We start from the raw sequence: 25,478 nt of genomic DNA on the forward strand, positions 1-25,478 counted from the left end.
AGTGAAACCGTGATTCTCTCTTTCTCTATCGTAACGATAGAGCGCAAACTGCGTATAAATAAACCAAACGTTAGTTCATCTTTGAAACAGCACGAAGACTATTCAAAGAAAATCTTTCATAAAATATCTAATAAAAAATATTCATTTAATAACTCTTACAGAGCAAATGATTTAAACTTAACGAAAATAAAAGTTGAATGGGCTCAACGTTGTTTAACTTCGGTTTCCAAGTTAGGACCGCCTACTCTCGGACTAGGGGAGGAATAGGTAAGGCCGCATATAAACAAAACATTAAAATTTATATTGATGTTTAGTATAAATGGAAAGCTAATTGAAGAGGCCTAATAAAGGCGGGTGAGATATAAAATATATAGAGGAAAATCTATAATTAACAACAACAATTTATAACGTGATAAGATAATTGCTAAAAGCCTAAAACACACTTCCGTATTAAGGGAAGGGTCGGCCATTTTGAAAAGTCAAATAAAGTCCAAAAAACAATCCAAAGTAATCAACAATTAAATCTATCCAAAAAAGAGTTCAATAGTTTAAGTTGAAGATAAAACACCTGCACTGCGAAAGCTCAAACCAAAAGGAAGTACTTCACCAAGACTGTTGAAAAACTCCAGGTTAACAGCGAGTAATGGTACGTCTTGTCGATCAGACCGACAGAGAAGAATTGGAGCTGTTTACATGTATATGCGGTATCTGGCCGATAGTTGGCGCTGGTGGGCACACCCGCAACCTTCATAGCGATCGCTCGCGAGTTTTTGTGTTTTTCTGTCGAGCCGCCGGAGGCGTCAGCTATTATATATTCACCGGCTAAGTTAAATATTTAAAATTATGTTTCCTGAGAAATCATGGTCCTTCAAATGTAGAAAATATAACAAGAGAAAGAATCAGGGACTTTACCTAGTATAACTATACTCACATTACCTATCCTAGTGTTCCAGATACAGTGATGCCTCAGCATACGAAAGTAATCCGTTCAGGATACGGTTTCATATGCTGATTTTTTCGTATCCTGAGTCGCGTTTCACATGTAAATAGCCCAAACCATTCCAAGCCTTATGAAAAGACACCTTTTCTTCCATAAACACGCAAAAACTGTAGTAATAAACATGCAATGCAGCCATTTCTATCATTCAATAATTAACCCAACCGTTAAAAACAGCCTAATCCATTCCAGAAACCACCATGAGATTATTCAATAATGTCCCATGTTATCCCCTCCAAGCCCTAAGAAAACGGTCCGTTTTCTTTACTTCTGTACAAAAGTTACGGTACTGTATGTAAAGCATTTGGATCAGTGAAGGTGTATTGTTACCTGTACACCTAAATTAAGGGTTGATACCCTGAAAAAAAAGGTACAGTTAATTAACAAAAAAGTTGAAACTTTATAAAATTACTCTCAGCAACCGAGTTGGGATCTCGTAAGCTTTTCGTATCCTGAAAATTTTTTCGTATATTGGGGCATAAAAATCTTCGTATCGCTTTTCATACCCTGAATTTTTCGTAAGCAGAAACTTTCATATCCAGAGGTATCACTGTATATCTCTTTGCTTACTAATGGTTTCAACTACCTGGAATACCACGCCTGATCCCAAAACTGTTTCGCATATAAACCTATAACCAAAACATTGGCACATGCAACAAATTTGAATTGATCCTTACCTAAGTTTAAGAGATCGAAGACTGAGGTCTTTCTGTAGCGACACAGAGGAGGTCGAAGACTGAAGTCTTTCTGTGGCTAAGGATTGGAGTCCACTTTCTACTGTTAGGTGAAGGTCTAATGTAGTTGTTTACAGCATGAAGTTGTGGAGTTGTCGGGGCCTCTTCTGTTGAAATAATATATTTGTATAATCATAACAGTCAAACATGTAGAAAATAGTTATTACAAAAAGTGACGATAAAGATACTTTTACCTGGTGAATGAAAATATATGGAGGGGGTATGAGTTAAAACATTACTAGTAACTATGTTATTCCTGAACAGAGAACATATCTCCATATATATATATATATATATATATATATATATATATATATATATATATATATATATATATATATATATATATATATATATATATATATATCATTTCCTGCTTCAAGCGGCCAGATTGTACCCTCATCCATCTGTCCCATGTCAATGGATAATGAGACATCGGAACATGGGGTTTCTCACTTTATTACAATAAGGCTTGTGAATATACTTTACACAGCCCGAAAGTCTCAGACAAGAACCCGCTTGTCCTTATGATTGCTCGAGAGGTACTGCTTAACCGTCGGTAAGTAAATGGAATGTTGCTCTGTCAATATGCTGAATTGTTAGATTTTGTGGAATTCTCCACTGTGATGGAATATACTGTCACCAATTGAGTCCTTTCAATACACGTCATCAAACTTCCGGTCCGCCATCTTGGAGGACAAACAAAGACGCGTTCAGTGAATAGCCATGATTGAACTGTTGAATATTTAGCCATTTCATCACATTCACATTCACACAATGCCCAGTTTTTGCGCTATTGCTGGCTGTGGGAATCGAGGACGAAGAGATGACAAGAGTTTCTACCGCATACCAGCAGTTATTCAGAATCAGGACAAAGATACAGAGGAATTATCCAAGCGCAGACGTGACGTGTGGTTGACCAGAATATCACGGGCTGATCTACATGAATCCTCACTACCCTACGCACGTATTTGTTCTGATCATTTCATATCAGGTCAGTCTCGGCTAGGCCCTAAAAGTATCATTATTCCTGTGTAAACATGCTATATCCGATCGCATAGGTGACTTCACAAGTATCATCGTCAGTTCAGTGTGTAGTGTGTGTGGGGGAGGGGACATCTCAATTTTTAAACATCAAAGGTGCATCTCAGATTTTCAAAACAAAAATTAAAAGTGCCCATATTGGCTATATTAACAAAGGCTACTTACCTAGGTCTCTATTTCGTCAAGGTGCTCATGCCTATATATAATTAAGTGTATATTTATATCTATTTTAATTTGTGTATTAAATTGTGCAGACATACAGGCCTATGTGATGAATAAACATTGATTATGAATAATAATATCTGAAAGCTGGTTTAACCCGAAAGGGGTCTTCAGCTTATATATGAAACATTGAAAAAATAATTAAACTTGCGCATTTAATTGCAAGGAGGCAAAACGATCATCCAAGAGCATTACAATAGTTTGTCAATCATATGTTTATATGTATATAAGAAATTATAGCATTTATAACCAACACAAACACAATGGTTAGGCATGAACTGATAAAGATTTGACATTATAATGCAAAACTTTTACATACATTTTGACAATCAAAAAACGGATTTTGAGCGAAGCGAAAAATCTATTTTTGGGTGAGATAGCCATGGCGTCCTGATGGAAGGTTCCTGTTTGGTAGCTTCCTTGGGTATAAGACTACTAAGATATTCCCAGAGAATTTAACCACAGGTTATCACAGAATTCTAACTTCTGGAGCGAGTATCTCAAAGGTTTCCCTTTAAGACATCGTAATACAACAGGGGACACGCATGTCTGAACGTGCCACATAGCTATCTTCACCCCGAACAGAGTTAATGCTTCGGTGTGTAAGGGCTGAGAATAGCTGGGAGCCGTTCCACAGCTAATCTCACTCGTGGCTACTACTGATACTCGAGACGTAAACAAACGGACGCCATTGCTCTGATGACGTCACGCCCGTCTTTATCCTGAAGCCAGTTGCTGCCCATCACCATGATACAATTGTGTAGGGTGGGAACAAAACTGGACGAAGTAGTAGGGAGGGTCCATCAGGACGCCATGGCTATCTCACCCAAAAATAGATTTTTCGCTTCGCTCAAAATCCGTTTTTTGGGCTCAAGCCATGGCGTCCTGATGGAAGAGTACCAGAGAATCAATGTATCGTGGTAGATTTTCCCCCAGTGTTAAGTGCCTAGGCATTGACAAAACAGCAAAGTAATCTTAGGTAAAGAACCATAGGAACGAAGTATCCTGCCCCCCATTGGTAGGAAGTTCCCATGGGCTATGCCGACGTCAAAGTGGTATTAAAGGGCTATTCATCCTGACAGAAGAACTTTTAAGAACTTAGAGATGAAGCAGAATGTTTGATATTTGTATAGGAACATTCTGAATTAAACCAGTGGTGGTTGGGCACTGTGTATAGAGTTCATCTCTTGGTTATCAGAAGTAAGTATTCGTGTAGGAACCTTACTGAGACAGGGTGAATATAATTTAGGATTAGACATCTTAAATTCTTCATGACCATAAGAGAGGAGGAATAAATAAAACTATGACAGTATGTATTTCATAGTAGGTAGGAGCTGAAAGAGACGCATAAGTAATAAAATAGAAATTTTATTTCACAATGCATAAATTAAATAATTTACAGCAAAAGTAAAGTTCATTTACAGTAATAATAATGTACATAGAAATAAAGGCTTGCTCTTGAATCTGAAAAGGAATTTCAGGATTAGTAGGTACTCGTTCTCGAGGAACGCAAGTCTTTAAACAACACATCATGCTCAAGGCATGCGGCACTTGTGTGACACTATGACATTTCACCTGGGATAAGAACAGTTATAAAAGCACTAAGTGTTTTTAGACATCACTATGAATCGCTCGAGGGTCAACATAGGCACCCGAAGAGTTAGAGTCCCAAGTAACTCACTGTTCTACGCAGAGTTAGGTGCAGGTTTCATAACACTACCTGCGGCTACCACAAAATGTTTGACTTCGTGCACTTGTTTCGCATAATGTTTAAAGAAAACTCGCGAGGACTTCCAGCCCGTAAAGTTTTTAAGGCTTTCAAAGTCCATGCTCTGAAAGAAATTCAGAGAAGATGCCACTTTTCTAGGATCATGACCAGCGGGTGTACTGTTCGGATCCGCTCTGCGAATGAAGTAGGTGATTTTCGCTCTTAATTGTTTCAGTGACAGGTCGCTGCCCGATGTTTCTCCTTTGAAGAGTTGGCCTCCACCAAAGTTCGAAGTTCTGCGAAGATAGACCTTGAGACTCTCTACTGGACATAGAGAGACATCCTCCTTCAGGGGGCATATTCTCCAAGGGCCCCATCTTTTGGTGGGTAATTCGTTTTTAGCGAGAAACGTCGGATCAGGGGAGAGGGTCACTTCTCCTGAATCGGCAAACAGGATGTGTCCCTCTTCTCTTGATAATGCCACTATTTCGCTGACTCGAGCTCCCGAGGCGAGAGCAAATAAAAATATAACTTTCTGAGTCAGATCCTTGAGGGGGCATGAAACGTTGTCCAAGTTGGAGGCGAAATGGAGTACCTTGTCTAGTGACCAGGAGATCGGTTTCGGAGGGGGTGCTGGGCGTAGGCGAGCACATGCTTTTGGTAATTTGTTAAAGATGTCGTTGGACAGATCAATTTGGAAAGCATATAGAATTGGTCTAGTCAAGGCCGATTTGCAGGTTGAAATCGTATTGGCTGCTAATCCTTGTCCATGAAGGTGAATGAAGAAGGACATACAGAAATCAATGGTGATTTCTTTAGGATTTTTTGTCTTGACAAAGGAGACCCATTTCCTCCAGGATGATTCATATTGCCGTCTCGTGGATTCGGTCTTGTATTCCTCTAGGAAGTCTAGACTTTTCTTCGAGATCCCAAACCTCTTCTTTGCGGCAAGGGAGAGAAAATCATGAGATGAAGGTCCTTGATTTTCGATGATGAAGCGAAGACAGTCGACTTCTGTACTTGTTGAGAGAGAACTGGGCCCGGGAGAGGGATCAGCTTGGGCTGCAGCTCCAGGACCAGGGGGTACCAGTTGCTCCGGGGCCACTTGGGAGCCACTAGGGCCGCTGTCCCTTTGAAGGTTCTCAGTTTGGAGAGGACTTTCAACAGAAGGTTGGTGGGAGGGAACAGGTATATCTTGGACCATCTGTTCCAGTCCAGTGACATGGCGTCCACCGCTTCTGCTTTGGGGTCCTCGTACGGGGCTACGTACAGAGGAAGTTGATTGTTGTCGCTCGTTGCAAAGAGATCTATCTGAAGTTCTGGGACTTGATGAGAGATGAAGGAGAATGATCTTGCGTCTAGAGACCATTCCGACTCTATCGGGTTTGTCCGAGATAGAGCATCCGCTGTCACATTGCGGAATCCTTGTAGGTGAACTGCAGACAGGTGCCACTTCTTCTTCTCCGCCAGACGGAAGATTGGGAGAAGCACCTGATTTATCTGGGGCGATCTTGAGCCTTGGCGATTGAGACAACGAACTACCACCGAGTTGTCTAGGGTTAGACGGATGTGGATCGAGGGCGGCGGGGATAACTTCTTCAGAGTTAGAAGGACCGCCATGGCCTCCAAGATGTTTATGTGGAACGTCTTGAATAGTGGAGACCAGGTCCCTTGAGCCTGTTTCAGGTGGGAGTGACCTCCCCAGCCTTCCAGTGAGGCATCCGTGTGGATGTTGAGTGATGGAGGAGGGTGTTGGAGAGGAATGGACCTTTTCAGGGCCTTTGCTTCCGACCACGGCTTTAGGAGGCGTCGAAGTCTGTTTGGAAGCCGTCTCTTGAGGTCTCTTCGAGCGATGGATGCCGAGCGTCTCCAGACTCCCGCGGCATCCTTTAGCTGTGCGCGAAGCACTGGGTTTGTCACTGAGGCGAATTGTAGAGAGCCTAGAACTCGTTCCTGCTGTCGTCTTGAAATGCGTTTGGATTTCAGTAGTCGCTTGACAGACCCTGCTATTTCCTTCCTTTTCTTCTGGGGGATGGAAAGGCGGTGTGACTGAAGATTCCAGTGGATTCCCAACCACTGAAACTTCTGAGCTGGAGAGAGGCGAGATTTCTTCTCGTTGATCTTGAATCCCAGGTGTTCTAGGTACTGGGTAACTTCGTTGCAAGACTTTGCACACTCTTCGGGCGATGGAGCCCAGACTAGCCAGTCGTCGAGGTAGGCCATCACCTGGACGTTTCTTAGGCGGAGCTGTTGTACTATGGCATCCGCCAGTTTTGTGAAGATCCGAGGGGCCACATTGAGGCCGAATGGCATGGCCCGGAAGGCGTAGCTTTTCCTTTGGAGTCGAAATCCTAGGTAGGAGGAAGCGTGATGGTTCATTGGAATGTGCCAATAGGCATCCGCCAGGTCTATAGAGACCGTGTAGGAACCTTGAGGCAGAAGGGTCCTTATTTGTTGAAGCGTCAGCATCTTGAATTTGTTGTTCTCTATGAACTTGTTGAGGGGGGATAAGTCCAGAATGACTCTGAGTTTGTCTGAGTCCTTCTTGGGAACGCAAAACAGTCTCCCTTGGAACCTGGTGGACTTTACCTTCCTTATCACCTTCTTGTTCAAGAGGTCTAGAACATATTCTTCCAGAATGGGGGTCGATTGTTGGAAGAACCGCTGGAAGATTGGGGGTGGTTGCGTCCAACTCCAGCCTAGACCGTTCTTGATGATGCTGTGTGCCCAGGGATCGAAGGTCCAACGATCCTGGAATTGGCGGAGTCTTCCTCCCACCGGAAGCACTTCATTGCTTCTGGTGTCCCGAGGACTTGTTGCCTCGGCCGCTAGCTCCCTTTCCTCCTCTACCTCTGGAGGGACGACGAGATGCGTCTCTGCTTGCACCCCTGGACGAGCCTCTACCTTTGGCATGAAAGGTAGTGGATGGTTGCTCAAAGGCAGGGGTGAAGACCGGTGACTGTGACAACACCGGTTGGGGGACCAATTGAAAGGTCTGTTGTGGTTGGGCAACCACTTGGGAGGTAGCGGGTCCCGGAAACTGACGTCGTTGCTGACGTTGCTGGGGTTTTGGCTTTTGTGGTTTCCTCTTAGGCTGAGGTCCATCGTCCTGAGAGGGTTTCCTTTTTCTGGACATGCCCCACTTGTGGAGAAGGTTCCTATTCTCCGTGGCGGCTCTGTCAGTTATTTCCTTGACAAGGTCAGAAGGAAACAGGTGCTTTCCCCAGATGTTGGAGGAAATCAGCCTCCGGGGTTCGTGTTTCACGGTGGCACCGGCAAACACGAATTCACGACAGGCTCTGCGAGCCTTTATGAAGTGGTACAAGTCCTTCATTACTGTCAGTAAGTGGGATTTGGCTAGTACCATGTAGTGATCTGGTACTCTTGTGTCACAGGCCATCACTTCCAGTTGGACTTGATGAGAAAGAGATGCCGCAAGCCTCTCCTTCGTGTCTTGTTCCCGGCGAAGGAGGTGATCATTGAGCTTAGGGAGGTCTTCATTAAACTGACGTCCGGCGACGTCAGGATCGAGCCTACCCACGACGAAAGTATGCTGAACATCTTTCCAGTGTCGAGCGTCAGGGGGGGTCACGATGGAGAAGGGTCTGCACTCCTCCAGTGCAGGGCAGGGTTTCCCTTCTTCCGCCGCTTTAAGGCATGCAGCTAAGGCCTTTTCCAAGAAAGGAAGAACCGCAGTGTCAGGTGCGACGTATGTAGGATGCTTCTTGCTCAAAGCCGGAAGCTTAGAGCAGGTAAAGCCCCTACTCTTAAATGCGGAGGCTAGCATAGCCTGGGCCTTTGCGAGATCGAACACTATCTCTTCCTTAGGTTCGGTCTCTTCCTTCGAGGCAGGTTCGGAACGAAGCCGGACGTAACAGTCCGGGTAGGCCTCGAAGCTTGGGAAGAACTCCACATCTTCCAACGGGACCGTGCCGATCTTGTCACTAACAAAGATCCTGCCGGTCGCAATAACCATATGCTCTGCATACCTCCACGGGTTGGCATGAGAGCAAGCTGGGAGATCCTTGACCGAAATCTTCTTCGGTTCTCTGGATCCAATCATTGACCTGATGGACTCCTGGTTCTCCTTCAGCCTGTCGTCCATGACGGCTCTAATCAGCCGGATCAGTTCTTGGGTAGAAGAGGAAGGATCCGGAGTCGAGGAGGTAGACGGAATGGACATTTCCGTCGGTGTAGGAGTAGGAGGAGGGATGGACGAGGGAGCAGCTCCAAGCTCCGACTCGGTGTATTCCACCTTGTCTTCGTCCTCTTCGGCTCCTTGAGCCATAAGCGTCTTCTCCGTGTCTTCCGAGACGTCTGAGATCTGTTCATCATCCTCGGAATCTAAACGACACTCGTGCATGGACTGAGCCATGACCACATCAGGTTCCACCGTAATTTGGACAGTGGGGATTGCTTCTTTTGGAACCACTGAGTCAGGGGAGGCCTTAGGGAACAACAGGGACCTCAGTTCTTCGGTGGCCAGGTACGGTCCGGTAGCATTTTTCTGAAAGCCACGCACCCACTTGCGCAGCTTTTCACGAGAAATGTCTCTAACCTCCGCTGAGGGAGGGTTATGGAAGGCCTCAACTAGGTGGGCCTGGCAGACCGTACAATCCAGTGGATTCCAGAACTTCAAATCCCCTTTCTTGTCTGCACAAGGGGCGTGAGTCCTGCAAGCCGTATGCCCGTAAAACTGCGGGCGTTTCACAGCGCAGAAGGCGAAGTCACACTTCATCTGCTCCTCCTGTGGAAGAAAGAGAAAATGAGTATGGGGGAGTCATAAGAATGGCTCTTAAACTAAGTTAATATTAATCATTAATTTTAACTTAAAGAAGGTGTGATGCATAGAGAATGAAAACAGTAAAGGAGAACACGCTCCATGCATCTCGCCCGGCTGGTTACCATAAGCTTGGTCCTGGGATAATCCAAATGACCGAGATCATTGGATATAGTTTCCTAGGATTCCCAGTATTTTGGAACTCCATGGAAAACCAAGGACAAGATTGGGATCGAATTCATTCGGTTCCCAGTTAAGAGCCAGAAGGCCTCATTAAAGGTAACTGCCTCTGGCAACCAGCCGTGCTAAGATGCACATAGCATGCTGGAATTAGAAGAATGCAAAGAGACAGCATAATCACTAATAGAGCAGTACTAGGTACTGATCTTAATAGCAAAAGCAGCTTATCTGTTTGCCATGTAGGGCTATCCTAGTCTTATGATAGCTACAGTGAGGGGGTGCAAGTATTCTTGACGCCTCCGAGGCATCCGGCAAGCCGCCGGCATGCCGGAGCTCGCTCCAGCATAGATTCTGGCATTAGAACAGACAATTTTCAAAAGTCAGTTAGATACCAGGATGGCGGCCGCCGGCACAACGGCGGCACGCCGGCAGGAAGCGGCGGCTCCGGCAGTCGGAGGATGCCAGGTTTGTGACTGGGATAAGGATGGTACAGGTAGTATCGGGTTGCCGGCAGTATATGCCGGCACTCCGGTGATCGACCGGCAGGCGGACGATTAGATAGGAGTAGGAGAGCCGCCGGTAGTAGCCGGCGGCAGCCGGCAGTCCCTCGGTACACGGGGGGCTGGCGGCAAGGGTAGGGAAGTCACCAAGAAGGAGGCAGGTATTGCCGACAGTAGAGGCGGCAAGAGACCGGCACCCGGATAGATAGAGAGACAGGGGGAGGGGGGAAAGGGATGCAGGAAGTACCGTCAGGGTTCCAAACATCCCTCCCCCTCCCTGAGAGGGTGTACCCATGATAGAGGCAGGCTCTAACATCCATGAGCAGGGGTCACTAGGGACCGGGAGCTAGGTAGCCCAAGGGAGGGCTAGGGAACACCCAAGAGGGGGGGGGGAGACTCCCATATGCAGAACTATACTAGTAACTAACCTTATAGGACACTATGAAGGTATATGTACCAGAGCGGACTGCACAAGGAAGCTCGGGTAGCCCTACTCATCCACCCTAAGGAGGAGTTGTAGGACAGGGGACAGATGAGTATAAACTAACCTAAGCATAGGCTAGGCTATACAAGAGATAGGTGGGGAGGGAGAAGAGAGAGGTCTTCCCAGGAAGGGTTTCTGTACCAGAGCGGCCACTAAGGGAAGGGAGGACACTCCCTAACCTAAGATCAGGCTGATCGGCTAAAACGGTGCAAGAGTACAGTTTCAGCATGGAACATAGAAACCTTCCTAACCCGACCTAGAACAGGGCTAAAAGTCCTGAACTAGGCAAGGAAGAAGACATATCGCTATCGCAGGAAAGTCATAGACTATCCTAGCCATAGAGGTAGGCTAGCCTAACCTCACTCTCAGACGCAATCCTAAAGGGGGTTCATTCCTTTAGGGAGGACCGAGAGGCGATATATACTCTATTAGACAATTAATCCCTTTACTCAGAAAAGGGATCAAGGCTAAATAGAGGGAATGCCAAGGCAGGGGATGAAGGAAGCATATAGGGGTCCTAAGGTTAGGTTAGGCTAGAAAGAATCACTGACTAGCCTATCCCCTATATGGTCCCTGAAGGCGAAAACATTTGCATCACTGTCAAAAGTATTGTAAAATAATAATGCCACTATCTTCATAACTTAGTCTAGGATCACTAATAAATCATGCATGAACACTTGTATGTAGGCTCCTGGCCTGGGGGCTATAGTAGCCGACTGGTATGAGGTCAATCGATGACCGATAAAAAGCGTCTAAACACGATATAAAAGTTCCTAGCTATGAAGACTAAATAAACTAATGTATTCGATTAGTATATAATGCCGGAAGCGTTGTTGTGGCTAACTAAATAAGACATGCAAAACAACAACGACGCCATAAAATGGCGGGTCCGGTAGAGGCACAGCTCTGCCACAAAACATCAATTATTTCGCAAAATAATATTTACTTTACGGCCAGAGCTTAATTAAACAATACTGGAACCTTGTACTCAACTTTCCAGAAGAAGGCGAGGCTGAAGGTAACGACATAGCGAAGATGCAAAGCGATAAAGATAACACAAGGGAAAATCCGTCTAAGTAGGGCAGCTACTAAACAAAGGATAAAGACGGGCGTGACGTCATCAGAGCAATGGCGTCCGTTTGTTTACGTCTCGAGTATCAGTAGTAGCCACGAGTGAGATTAGCTGTGGAACGGCTCCCAGCTATTCTCAGCCCTTACACACCGAAGCATTAACTCTGTTCGGGGTGAAGATAGCTATGTGGCACGTTCAGACATGCGTGTCCCCTGTTGTATTACGATGTCTTAAAGGGAAACCTTTGAGATACTCGCTCCAGAAGTTAGAATTCTGTGATAACCTGTGGTTAAATTCTCTGGGAATATCTTAGTAGTCTTATACCCAAGGAAGCTACCAAACAGGAACCTTCCATCAGGACGCCATGGCTTGAGCCCAAAAATTATAATACACAAGGTTAGGCTAAATGATCAATATTAGCTTTATAGTTATAAACACTCTTCATTGGCCCAGTGTTTATCTAATTTTGGACTTAGAAGCATTAAAGGGAAAAACAACGAATTCTGGAAGCAGATTATTCAATGGAAATGTATGCCCACTCGTGTTTTGCCTTCGTAAGTTTAAAAAGCATCTGAATTGCATGTGCCATCAATTAGATAGAGTTTCTGCTTGTAAAAACGCTTATCATCACTCGACAATTGTTTGACAAAGTCGCTCTCATTGTCCATATTCGCTGTAGCAGCTACCATGTTTTCGCTTTGTATGTACTTCAGCATGGCCGCCGGCGATTCCCAATGACGTCATTGAAAGGACTCTATAGGGTTTCAACACATCACCGTATGAGACTTGGCACACGACACATATAAAAGAGTTCAGTGATCGTGGCCTACAATTTATGACAGTCATAGTACTCTACAGTGAGCCCTCGTTTATCGCGGTAGATAGGTTCCAGACCCGTCCCCGATAGGTGAAAATCCGCTAAGTAGTGATACCATATATACGTATTTATTTAACATGTATATTCAAACTTTTAAAACCTTCCCTTGTACGTAGTACTGTTAACAAACTACCCTTTAATGTACAGAACACTTAATGCATGTACTACAGTACCCTAAACTAAAACAGGCACAAATATTAAAGGCGATTTTATATCATGCGTTTCCTAAACACGCCAAAAAGCACGATAAAAAATGGCAACCAATGTTTTGTTTACGTTTATCTCTGATCATAATGAAGAAACAAACACATTTAATGTACACATCTGTGTATAGGTTAGTTTTTGCATCGATTATATTCATTATACAGTATGCTGATTTTGTTATTACCTATGTTTTACTTAATTTTTCTTAGGACTTCCAAATGATATGTTTTTCTTTATGACGCCGCCGTTTATACTCCATCTTCAATCATAATAAACAAATGAAGGCATTTGACGTGCATGATGAAAGTGATAAATAATGATATTACAGTAAAAGCTTTTAGAAAATATGTTATTACAAATATTATTTACCGTATCTATATAAAATCATACATACGTAGCATAGTAGGAAAACAATTTACGAGAGAGAGAGAGAGAGAGAGAGAGAGAGAGAGAGAGAGAGAGAGAGAGAGAGAGAGAGAGAGAGAGTTGTTTTACGTACGTAAATGTAAATTTTAAACAAAAAAATAGCCCCATTTCATATAAAATAGGTTATTACAAATATTTTATTTTATCATATTACAGTAGTCTGTATAATACTGTAAAGTTCAGTACAGTATGTTGTTGTTAGTCGTGGCGATGAAATTCTCACGAAACGAAAACTCGGCATTCGATTACAACAGCTGATTCATTCTCATTCTCTCTCTCTCTCTCTCTCTCTCTCTCTCTCTCTCTCTCTCTCTCTCTCTCTCTCTCTCTCTCTCTCTCTCTCTCTCTTCGTGTTATACAATACTTACATATAGATGAAGAAACTAAAATTAGTTTTCTTAGTGTCAATTAAATACGAAACGAAAAAATTATGCCGAGTTTACATCCATTTCAATCGTTGCTAAAAATACGGCATCCGATTTCATCAGCAAACCACTATTTTTTAGGAAACATCATTTTATTCTAGAAAATTGCTACTCTTTAAATAGTTAATTGCACATTAAGAAAGCGTGTAGGCCTACTTTTGTTTTTAAATTTCGGGTGTGTTTTAAAAATCGAGTATTGTTGACTTCTTTTTGTTTTACTTTTGGCTGTGATCAGATCAGCTGACGTCTAGCTGCCGCTCTTGAGAGCGTACGAATACACTAACAAAGTATCGTTTATACCATTTCTTAACTTATTCAAACCGTCTACAGTATACAGTTGATATTACATAAGCACCAATGTGTTATAACCTATCAAATTTTTTTGTTTATTACATTTAAAACAACACACACACACAAACTCTCTCTCTCTCTCTCTCTTTCTCTCTCTCTGTGGGCTACTTTTCACTACCTCCCATTCCTTACCTCTCTCTAACAAATGATATCTTTGTTGCTCCTCAAAGTTTCATTTATATAGAAAATCAATAATGATTCAAGTTTCTTTACTTTCTCCAATCTCGCACCATCGGTCACATCAAGGTATTTTCAAAATTTCCGGAAAAAATCCGCGATATATGTATATACATGCGTTATGAAAAAAATCCGCGAAGTGGTGAATCCGCGATAGTCGAACCGCGAAGTAGCGAGGGATCACTGTAAATAAGGTCATTAATCTCACTGCATAGAACACATACTTCTACATATTTTTCATGCAAGGATTAGGATATATCTATGAGAGGGGATGTCACAGTGCTCGCAACCTTCGACTTCTCAAACTTATAGTAAGAGTTACTGCATATATGCCTAATAATGATAATTTGCAACTTATGGAGATGGTGTGAGTGGCAAATCCATGCACCTTTTGTCAGTAAAAATGTTATTTTCATTAATAAAATAAATTTTTGAATATACTTACCCGATAATCATGTAGCTGTCAACTCCGTTGCCCGACAGAATTCTACGGAAGGGATACGCCAGCGATCGCTATACAAGAGGGGGGTGTACTCACAAGCGCCACCTGTGGCCAGGTACTGCAGTACTTCTTGTTGACACCACCTCAATTTTTCCTCGGTCCACTGGTTCTATGGGGAGGAAGGGTGGGTCAATTAAATCATGATTATCGGGTAAGTATATTCAAAAATTTATTTTATTAATGAAAATAACATTTTTCAATATTAATCTTACCCGATAATCATGTAGCTGATTCACACCCAGGGAGGTGGGTGAAAACCAGTGTACATGTATATCAAGAAGCTAAGTATCCCGTATTTCATATTATCAGTTATTCAAAATAACAATGAAATTATAAGTACCTGGTAAGGAAGTCGACTTGAGCCATTACTCTGCCTTAAATAAGTTCGTCTTCCTTACTGAGCGCAGCGTTCCTCTTAGGAGGCTGAACAACTCTAAGGTGCTGAAGTATCAAGGGCTGCAACCCATACTAAAGGACCTCATCACAACCTTTGTCCTCGGCGCTTCTCAAGAAAGAATTGACCACCCGCCAAATCAACAAGGATGTGGAAGGCTTCTTAGCCGACCGTACAACCCATAAAAAGTATTCAAGAGAAAGGTTAAAAGGTTATGGGATTATGGGAATGTAGTGGCTGAGCCCCCGCCTACTACTGCATTCGTTGCTACGAATGGTCCCAGGGTGTAGCAGTACTCGTAAAGAGACTGGACATCTTTGAGATAGAATGATGCGAATACTGACTTGCTTCTCCAATAGGTTGCATCCATAACACTCTGCAGAGAACGGTTCTGTTTGAAGGCCACTGAAGTAGCCACAGCTCTCACTTCATGTGTCCTTACCTTCAGCAAAGCAAGGTCTTCTTCCTTCAGATGAGAATGTGCTTCCCTAATCAGAAGCCTGAATAGTAAGAAACTGAGTTCTTAGACCTTGGAAAAGAAGGCTTCTTGATAGCACACCATAAGGCTTCTGATTGTCCTCGTAAAGGTTAAGACCTTTTTAGATAGTACCTAAGAGCTCTAACTGGGCAAAGTACTCTCTCCAGTTCATTCCCCACCAAGTTGGACAGGCTTGGGATCTCGAACGACTTAGGCCAAGGACGTGAAGGAAGCTCGTTTAGCAAAAACCGAGCTGCAAGGAACATGTAGCCGTTTCAGATGTGAAAACTATGATCCTGCTGAAGGCGTGGATCTCACTTACTCTTTTAGCTGTTGTCAAGCACACGAGGGAAAGAGTTTTTAATGTGAGGTCCTAAAAAGAGGCTGATTGGAGAGGTTCAAATCTTGATGACATAAGGAACCTTAGGACCACGTCTAGATTCCAGCCTGGAGTGGACAACCGACGTTCCTTTGAGGTCTCAAAAGACCTAGGGAGGTCCTGTAGATCTTTGTTGGTGGAAAGATCCAAGCCTCTGTGGCGGAAAACCGCTGCCAACATACTTCTGTAACCCTTGATCGTAGGAGCTGAAAGGGATCTTACTTTCCTTAGATGTAACAGGAAGTCAGCAATCTGGGTTACAGTGGTACTGGTTGAGGAAACTGCATCGGTCTTGTACCAGCTTCGGAAGACTTCCCCTTGAGACTGATAGACTCTGAGAGTGGATGTTCTCCTTGCTCTGGCAATCGCTCTGGCTGCCTCCTTCGAAAAGCCCCTAGCTCTTGAGAGTCTTTCGAAAGTTTGAAGGCAGTCAGACGAAGAGCGTGGAGGTTTGGGTGTACCTTCTTTACGTGAGGTTGACGTAGAAGGTTCACTCCTAGAGGAAGAGTCCTGGGAATGTCGACCAGCCATTGCAGTACCTCTATGAACCATTCTCTCGCGGGCCAGAGCGGAGCCAACCAACGTCAGCCGTGTCCCTTTGCGAGAGGAGAACTTCTGAAGTACCCTGTTGACAATCTTGAACGGCGGGAATGCATACAGGTCGAGATGGGACCAGTCCAGCAGAAAAGCATCCACGTGAACTGCTGCTGGGTCTGGAATCGGAGAACAATACAACAGGAGTCTCTAGGTTATCGAGGTAGCGAACAGATCTATGGTTGGCTGACCCCACAGGGCCCAAAGTCTGCTGCAAACATTCTTGTGAAGGGTCCACTCTGTGGGGATGACCTGACCCTTCCGGCTGAGGCGATCTGCCATGACATTCATACCGCCCTGAATGATCCTCGTTACCAGCGTGAGCTTTCGATCTTTTGACCAGATGAGGAGGTCCCTTGCGATCTAGAACAACTTCCACGAAAGAGTCCCTCCCTGCTTGGAGATGTAAGCCAGGGCTGTGGTGTTGTCAGAGTCCACCTCCACCACCTTGTTAAGCTGGAGGGACTTGAAGTTTATCAAGGCCAGAAGAACCGCCAACAACTCCTTGCAATTGATGTGAAGTGTCCTTTGCTCCTGATTCCATGTTCCCGAGCATTCCTGTCCGTCCAAAGTCGCACCCCAGCCCGTGTCTGATGCGTCCGAGAGGAGACGGCGGTCGGGTTTCTGAACAGCCAAAGGTAGACTTCCTTGAGAAGAAAGCTGTTCTTACACCACGCGAGAGTAGACCTCCTCTCTTCGGAAACAGGAACTGAGACCGTCTCTAGCGTCATGTCCTTTATCCAGTGAGCAGCTAGATGATACTGAAGGGGGCGGAGGTGGAGTCTCCCTAACACGATGAACAAGGCCAGCGATGAAAGTGTCCCTGTTAGACTCATCCACTACCTGACTGAGCATCGGTTCCTTCTCAGCATGCTCTGGATGCATTCTAGGGCTTGGAAGATCCTTGGGGCCGACGGAAAAGCCCGAAAAGCTCGACTCTGAAGATCCATACCCAGGTAGACAATGGTCTGGGATGGGACGAGCTGGGACTCCTCAAAATTGACCAGGAGGCCCAGTTCCTTGGTCAGATCCATAGTCCATCTGAGAATATCCAGACAGCGACGACTTGTGGGAGCTCTTAAAAGCCAGTCGTCTGACGGAGCCGGACACAAGATCATGGTACTGCTGCACAGTCTGTGAACTGTCAACCATGGGGAAGCGAGGAAGTACAGTGACAACCCGAAGCTGTCTAGACTGTCTGGGTCGTACAGACAACTCCTTATCGGGTTGCTGAGGTTGCCGCACTGCGTCACAACAAGTCACTTCTGCTGGTTGTTGAACGTCTTCCCAGTGACACACTGACTCCGTAAACAAAAAATCCTCTAACAAGGACTAAGCTTGGACTGCATGTCTTGCAACACAGCTCAAGGTCTATGGGAGCAGGTGTGGTAACAGACGGGGTTAGCGACTGAAGTGGAACCATTACCTTCCCTGGAAGCATGTTATGCTTAAATAAAAGTCCATAGGAGGCTACGCAGCTAAAGGCTCCTCTCCAAATGACAGAGTCCTCAAGGGAATATCAGGAGGGAGAAAAGCACTTTCTCATCTACAGGGACCATATCCGAGAAAAGCTAAGTTCTCTCAGTGAGGGTTTCACTGGTGCAAAAGCAGCAGACTAGAAGGCAACGTTATGAAACTGCTTGACAGTCTAGTGAGTTGGCAACAACCAAAGATGTGTGACTGAGAAGCATGCGGTAAGGTATGCAGAGCATGCTGTATGCAGAGCATGCTGTATGCAGAGCATGCTGTATGCAGAGAATGCTGTATGTAGAGCATGCTGTAAGGTAAGCAGAGCATGTTGCATGGCAATCTGGGTTACAGTGGTACTGGTTGAGGAAACTGCATCGGTCTTGTACCAGCTTCGGAAGACTTCCCCTTGAGACTGATAGACTCTGAGAGTGGATGTTCTCCTTGCTCTGGCAATCGCTCTGGCTGCCTCCTTCGAAAAGCCCCTAGCTCTTGAGAGTCTTTCGAAAGTTTGAAGGCAGTCAGACGAAGAGCGTGGAGGTTTGGGTGTACCTTCTTTACGTGAGGTTGACGTAGAAGGTTCACTCCTAGAGGAAGAGTCCTGGGAATGTCGACCAGCCATTGCAGTACCTCTATGAACCATTCTCTCGCGGGCCAGAGCGGAGCCAACCAACGTCAGCCGTGTCCCTTTGCGAGAGGAGAACTTCTGAAGTACCCTGTTGACAATCTTGAACGGCGGGAATGCATACAGGTCGAGATGGGACCAGTCCAGCAGAAAAGCATCCACGTGAACTGCTGCTGGGTCTGGAATCGGAGAACAATACAACAGGAGTCTCTAGGTTATCGAGGTAGCGAACAGATCTATGGTTGGCTGACCCCACAGGGCCCAAAGTCTGCTGCAAACATTCTTGTGAAGGGTCCACTCTGTGGGGATGACCTGACCCTTCCGGCTGAGGCGATCTGCCATGACATTCATACCGCCCTGAATGATCCTCGTTACCAGCGTGAGCTTTCGATCTTTTGACCAGATGAGGAGGTCCCTTGCGATCTAGAACAACTTCCACGAAAGAGTCCCTCCCTGCTTGGAGATGTAAGCCAGGGCTGTGGTGTTGTCAGAGTCCACCTCCACCACCTTGTTAAGCTGGAGGGACTTGAAGTTTATCAAGGCCAGAAGAACCGCCAACAACTCCTTGCAATTGATGTGAAGTGTCCTTTGCTCCTGATTCCATGTTCCCGAGCATTCCTGTCCGTCCAAAGTCGCACCCCAGCCCGTGTCTGATGCGTCCGAGAGGAGACGGCGGTCGGGTTTCTGAACAGCCAAAGGTAGACTTCCTTGAGAAGAAAGCTGTTCTTACACCACGCGAGAGTAGACCTCCTCTCTTCGGAAACAGGAACTGAGACCGTCTCTAGCGTCATGTCCTTTATCCAGTGAGCAGCTAGATGATACTGAAGGGGGCGGAGGTGGAGTCTCCCTAACACGATGAACAAGGCCAGCGATGAAAGTGTCCCTGTTAGACTCATCCACTACCTGACTGAGCATCGGTTCCTTCTCAGCATGCTCTGGATGCATTCTAGGGCTTGGAAGATCCTTGGGGCCGACGGAAAAGCCCGAAAAGCTCGACTCTGAAGATCCATACCCAGGTAGACAATGGTCTGGGATGGGACGAGCTGGGACTCCTCAAAATTGACCAGGAGGCCCAGTTCCTTGGTCAGATCCATAGTCCATCTGAGAATATCCAGACAGCGACGACTTGTGGGAGCTCTTAAAAGCCAGTCGTCTGACGGAGCCGGACACAAGATCATGGTACTGCTGCACAGTCTGTGAACTGTCAACCATGGGGAAGCGAGGAAGTACAGTGACAACCCGAAGCTGTCTAGACTGTCTGGGTCGTACAGACAACTCCTTATCGGGTTGCTGAGGTTGCCGCACTGCGTCACAACAAGTCACTTCTGCTGGTTGTTGAACGTCTTCCCAGTGACACACTGACTCCGTAAACAAAAAATCCTCTAACAAGGACTAAGCTTGGACTGCATGTCTTGCAACACAGCTCAAGGTCTATGGGAGCAGGTGTGGTAACAGACGGGGTTAGCGACTGAAGTGGAACCATTACCTTCCCTGGAAGCATGTTATGCTTAAATAAAAGTCCATAGGAGGCTACGCAGCTAAAGGCTCCTCTCCAAATGACAGAGTCCTCAAGGGAATATCAGGAGGGAGAAAAGCACTTTCTCATCTACAGGGACCATATCCGAGAAAAGCTAAGTTCTCTCAGTGAGGGTTTCACTGGTGCAAAAGCAGCAGACTAGAAGGCAACGTTATGAAACTGCTTGACAGTCTAGTGAGTTGGCAACAACCAAAGATGTGTGACTGAGAAGCATGCGGTAAGGTATGCAGAGCATGCTGTATGCAGAGCATGCTGTATGCAGAGAATGCTGTATGTAGAGCATGCTGTAAGGTAAGCAGAGCATGTTGCATGGCGGGTAACATTTCTCAGAAATTCCATGACCAGTGCTAGATTGAGTAATATCGCATTACTGTCCATTGAAAGTGCACGTGCCGAGGGAATTGATTTAGACTGTTTTGTTGATGAATTTGATAGCCGGCATGATAATCGTAGAATTAAGCTGCACTAAATATACGTACTATAATCTACTTCACCTCAGGAAAGGGAAACTCGCCCTGTTGGCAACACTGCATTACTTCATGCATGCTTGCATGGGGTTTTAATATCAACATAATATTTACATTATATTCATAACTCATGATTCATTTTTGTTTTGAAGATATTTTTGCCATATTTTTGCGATTTTGTTAAAAATATATTGCAAGGAATACATATATATTTTTTTTTTTTTTTAAGTAATACGAATAACCTCCATTATCATAATGTTTGTGTAGGCATACATGTATATGTTTTACAAATGCAAGTTATGAAAGTAATGAGGTGTTATTATTGTCATTTGTTATTTCAAAGTTGAATGGGAAGAGGCTCAAGCTGAGGAGAAAGTGGCAGATGCATGCGTTGAGGTGGCTGACTCATAGCATGAGGTTCCTGCCTCAAGAGTTGCGCTTGCCTCAAGGGTTGAGGTGGATGCGCAGTAGCAGGTTCCTGTCTCACGAGTTGAGGTTCTTGAGGTGTGAGCTGCGAGAGTTGGGGTAGCGGCTGCGCAGAACGCAGTTCCTGTCTCACGAGTTGAGGTTCTTGAGGTGCTAGCCTCAAGAGTTGAGGCTCTCGCCTTGAGGAAAGTTGAGGTAGCAGCTGCGAGAGCTGAGGTGGCTGCCTCAAGGATGGTAGAGGTTGTCGTACCTCAAGAGATTGTTGCCTCGAAGATGGTCTAACTGCAAGAAACTCTTGCCTCAAAGGAAGAGGAGGATGTAAGGCATAAGACTCCTGTTCCCATTGTTGAGGTTGCCTTAAGGAAGGTGGAGGTTGCTGCACAACGCTGGTAACTGGCAACTCCCAACGCGGCAGCTCACGCATGGAGGTAGCCTGAGGAACCTCAACCTCATACGTCTGGCAGATTGTACTGCGCAGAGGAGGAGGAGCGTTCGCAGGAGGAGGTGTATTAACCTCCTCTGCCTGAAACTCCTGCATCAACACCGCAAGCTGAGACTGCATTGACTGCAGCAAAGACCACTAGAGTTTAAGAAAGACAACAACAAACGGAGCTACTGTCCGTTGAGACTGAGGGTCTAAAACAGCTGGTGCGGCAACAGACGGAGCTACTGCCTGTTGCGATACCACCTTGCCTCTCTGGGAGGTGTGCAGTTGTTGTACTGCAGCAAGTCCGAACTGACCCAGTGCTAATGGCTACACCTAGGAGTTGGACTTGTGCGGAAGGGACCGACTTGCACTTAAAAGCTGCAAGATTGGTCCATGGTTTCTGCGAGAAACCTCTACCGCAGACGAGGAAAGAAAGGGCTCTCTCGTCTTTGTGTGGGTGGGGTGATCACGTCGGCAACGTGTGTAGATACACCCGAAACCACGGAGGGAAAAAAACGTCTGTTCGTCGATCAAGGCCTGCTGAACCCATAAGTCCTTCGACATTACTTCTCCCATGGGCTTGGGAGCTTGTAAGAGGTCCCAGACTAGGCGAACAACTGGCACGAACAGACGAACCCTCGAACGCAACACTGTAACACTTTGCGCTTATCACTTATCACTTTTGATTTTCTGTTTGCACTTATTTCACTGAACTCGAAACTTTAAGTGGTTTGTACCTGAAACACGCAATTCTATCCTTCCTTCAAAAGTTAATAATTGCGAAAACAGAATTACAATGTAACAGAAAAATCTAATAAAAGATAAATAATTCAGTGGCTGGAAAGAGACTAAACACTAGATCAAATAAACTACGTTTAAAATCTCTCACCGCATAAAGCTTGAGAACAAGAATAAAACTCTAGAAACGTTTACCTTCTTCCCCTAAAGAGACTAGGGAGAAGAGCAAAAACGATAACAACGTTACTCGCTTGAACGAAACGTTTATCCTCCTCTCTCTCCCTCCGTCTCTATCTCTCTCTCTCTCTTGACTTAGAACCTGAGAGAAGAGCCCAATCATATATATCGTTAAAACATATTATTGTTAAAGGAAAAAAACTGAAAGATTTCCCAAATAAAAAGTTCCTTTATTAGAATTAAAACCATTAAGCTAAGAAAGAATGAACAAAACGCTAGAAACGGTTTACTCTTACTGCAACGTGACACCGTGAAAATTCTCTCTCTATCGTAACGATAGAGCGCAAGTTGAACGTTCTGAACGTCAACAACTGCAGAGACAAAACAAAACGTTAGTTCCACTTTGAAAACAGTACGAGACTATCAAAGAAATTCTTTCAAAAACATTAAAATAGCATAATATGTTAACAGGTAAAACCGAAATGACGGGCTCAATGTTAATTAACTTCGGTACAAGAAAAGACCGCCTACTATTAGGAAAGGTCGAATATAAACAAATATAAAAATTAATTTTAATAAGTTTATAAAAAAGGAAGTTAATCGAAGAGGCCTATAAAAGGCGGAGAGATATAAAATAAATCTATAACTTTTGTTAAGCAAAATTAAGAAAGAGAGTCTATACTCTCTTAGACACCAACACTTCCGTCTAAGGGAAGGGTCGGCCATTTAAAGGTGAAAGAGAGTTCATACTCTCTTCGTCACCATAATTAATCAAATTAATTCCAAAAGCTAGCTAAGCTAATAATAAAACTTCCTGAATAGCGAAAGCTAAAATCTAGAGCAAATACATCACCAAATCGTGAGCAAAAACTCCAGAATCAACAGCGTATCCATGTAGGTCTAGCCGGAGGCACGACAGAGGAAAAATTGAGGTGGTGTCAACAAGAAGTACTGCAGTACCTGGCCACAGGTGGCGCTTGTGAGTACACCCCCCTCTTGTATAGCGATCGCTGGCGTATCCCTTCCGTAGAATTCTGTCGGGCAACGGAGTTGACAGCTACATGATTATCGGGTAAGATTAATATTGAAAAAGGAGTAGTAAGATTATGTTTATTGCAAGTGAAGCAAGCCACCGCAGAGTATAGACCACTTGGGTGACATGATATAAATTGTAGGTTATTACGATACTTAAATAAGGATGCTCGTCGATGGCATGAACTACTTCCAAGGACAGAGCAGCAATGAGATATCTACTGCGAGTACAGCTAGGCATAGCTGAGCAAAAACCATTTGAGGGACACAAATAGGTTATATGAAATTCTGATACTGTACCTTAATTTCACGCTACTTACACGAGCCAAATATTTTTCCAGTGATATTTTTGTGTATTATGGATTTCTGACCATTATTATGGCTGCAAATAATTCATAATCGGTGGTTTCTCTCACAAAAACTCCGGCTTCCTACTAGGATCCCACACAATTGTATTTATATAAAGGGAGTCCAAAAACTCAAATGGGTGGTTTACCTCAATAATCATGGTCAGAAATTGATAAAACAAAAGATATCAAGAAGGAGACATATATGTTTCAGGTATTCACCCTTTTCATATTATACTGTACTGCATAAAGTTAAAGCTGAAATATGACATTGCAGGGTAGCTAAGCTAAGCCTAGCTAGGGTAGGGTAAGGTAAGGTAAGGTTAAGTTAGCCAAGGTAAGGTAAGGTTAGCTAAGATAAAGTAATGGTAGGTTAGCTAAGGGTAGGTGAGCTAAGGGAAGGTGAGCTAAGGTAAGGAAGGTTAGGTATGGGAAGGTTTGCTAAAGTAAGGCAAAGTTAGATATGGGAAGGTTAGCTATGGTAAGAGTAGGTCAGCTAAGGTAAGGCAAGGTAAGGGTAGGGTAGCTAAGGTAAGGTAGGGCAAGGTAAGTATAGGTTAGCTAATGTAAAGTAGGGCAACCAAGGATAAAGGTAAGGTACAGCAAGGTAAGGATATGTTAGTTAAGGTAAAGATAGGTTAGCTAAGGTAAGGTAAGGCAAGGTAAGGTGAGGCAAGATAAGTTTAGGTAAGGTATGGGTACGTAATGTGAGGTTAGATACAGTATGGGTAGGTAGTGGTTAGGAAAAGTGATTTTGAGTAAAGTGATGGGTAGACAAGGAAATAGTACATAAGGTAAAAGTAGATAAGACAAGAGAAGGTAAAGTGAGGTTAGAAAACTACAATATAAACAAGAGATTTTTTGTAAATTTTGATTTTATCATTTGGTTTAAGACTGCTTTATTGCTTTTTTTTCAATCATATTTTCAAAAATTCCAAGGTACGTCCCACACGAAACTACTGCTAGGCCTACTCTGAGGGTAGGCCTAATCTACTGTATTATGAAGTTCCTGACCTCAAAACTAATATAGGCCTAAGCTATAAAATCCAATCAGGCTAGTTTTACTCCATGAAAGATCACTTTAACTGTAAAACCATTTGAATATCAAAGAAGATATTAGTATTACCTTAATAGTGAAGAAAACAGAAGAATTACACACCACAGTTCAATATATATCACCCTTCATTGTTGGCAGTAAGGCTTAATAAGTGACTGACTTCAGGCAGTGACTTGAGAGTTGAGACATTATTGTTTTGTTCGAATCCACCACAAAAAGGTTCCAACAATGTTCAGCAAATCTAATGCTTTTTCACTTACTTATTCCCTACTCTAAATCATTTTGACCATCAATTTTCATTAAATAATGCATTTACTAAATTATTGGTATAACCTGGATCTATAAATAGCGGCAGTGAGGTTGATAGTAGTAAAATAAATTATTGTTATTGAAAGCTATATAGAAAGACTTTGAAAGAGAAGATTCCTGTTCACTTCTTATTCTTCTTTAGATTGGCCGGAGCTTCTCTCCGGACAGGGGCTGTTCACATCTAAGTTTTAAAGTAGGCCACAACTAAACCTCTACGAAATTAATGAAAATAATAGGATTTATTTCAATAATATGATATGATAATATAATTTGATAATATTGACTTTATTAGTATTTTTACCATTAGTACATATTTACATCCCACTTTCTATAGGTTGACT

The 25,478-nt window shown here is 44.1% G+C and overlaps 1 long non-coding RNA gene across 1 annotated transcript in view; it reads right to left on the reverse strand.

The window, feature by feature from the left end:
• LOC137617941 (uncharacterized) overlaps positions 1 to 25,022 on the reverse strand; it is a 581,574-nt gene extending 556,552 nt beyond the window's left edge. The window contains exon 1 of the long non-coding RNA XR_011039702.1: positions 24,898 to 25,022. This is a non-coding gene — a long non-coding RNA (uncharacterized lncRNA). The remainder of the gene's footprint in view (positions 1 to 24,897) is intronic.
• Between the last annotated feature and the right edge of the window lie 456 nt (positions 25,023 to 25,478).

The sequence above is a fragment of the Palaemon carinicauda genome, chromosome 24, assembly GCF_036898095.1.
Source record: "Palaemon carinicauda isolate YSFRI2023 chromosome 24, ASM3689809v2, whole genome shotgun sequence".
NCBI lineage: Eukaryota > Metazoa > Arthropoda > Malacostraca > Decapoda > Palaemonidae > Palaemon > Palaemon carinicauda.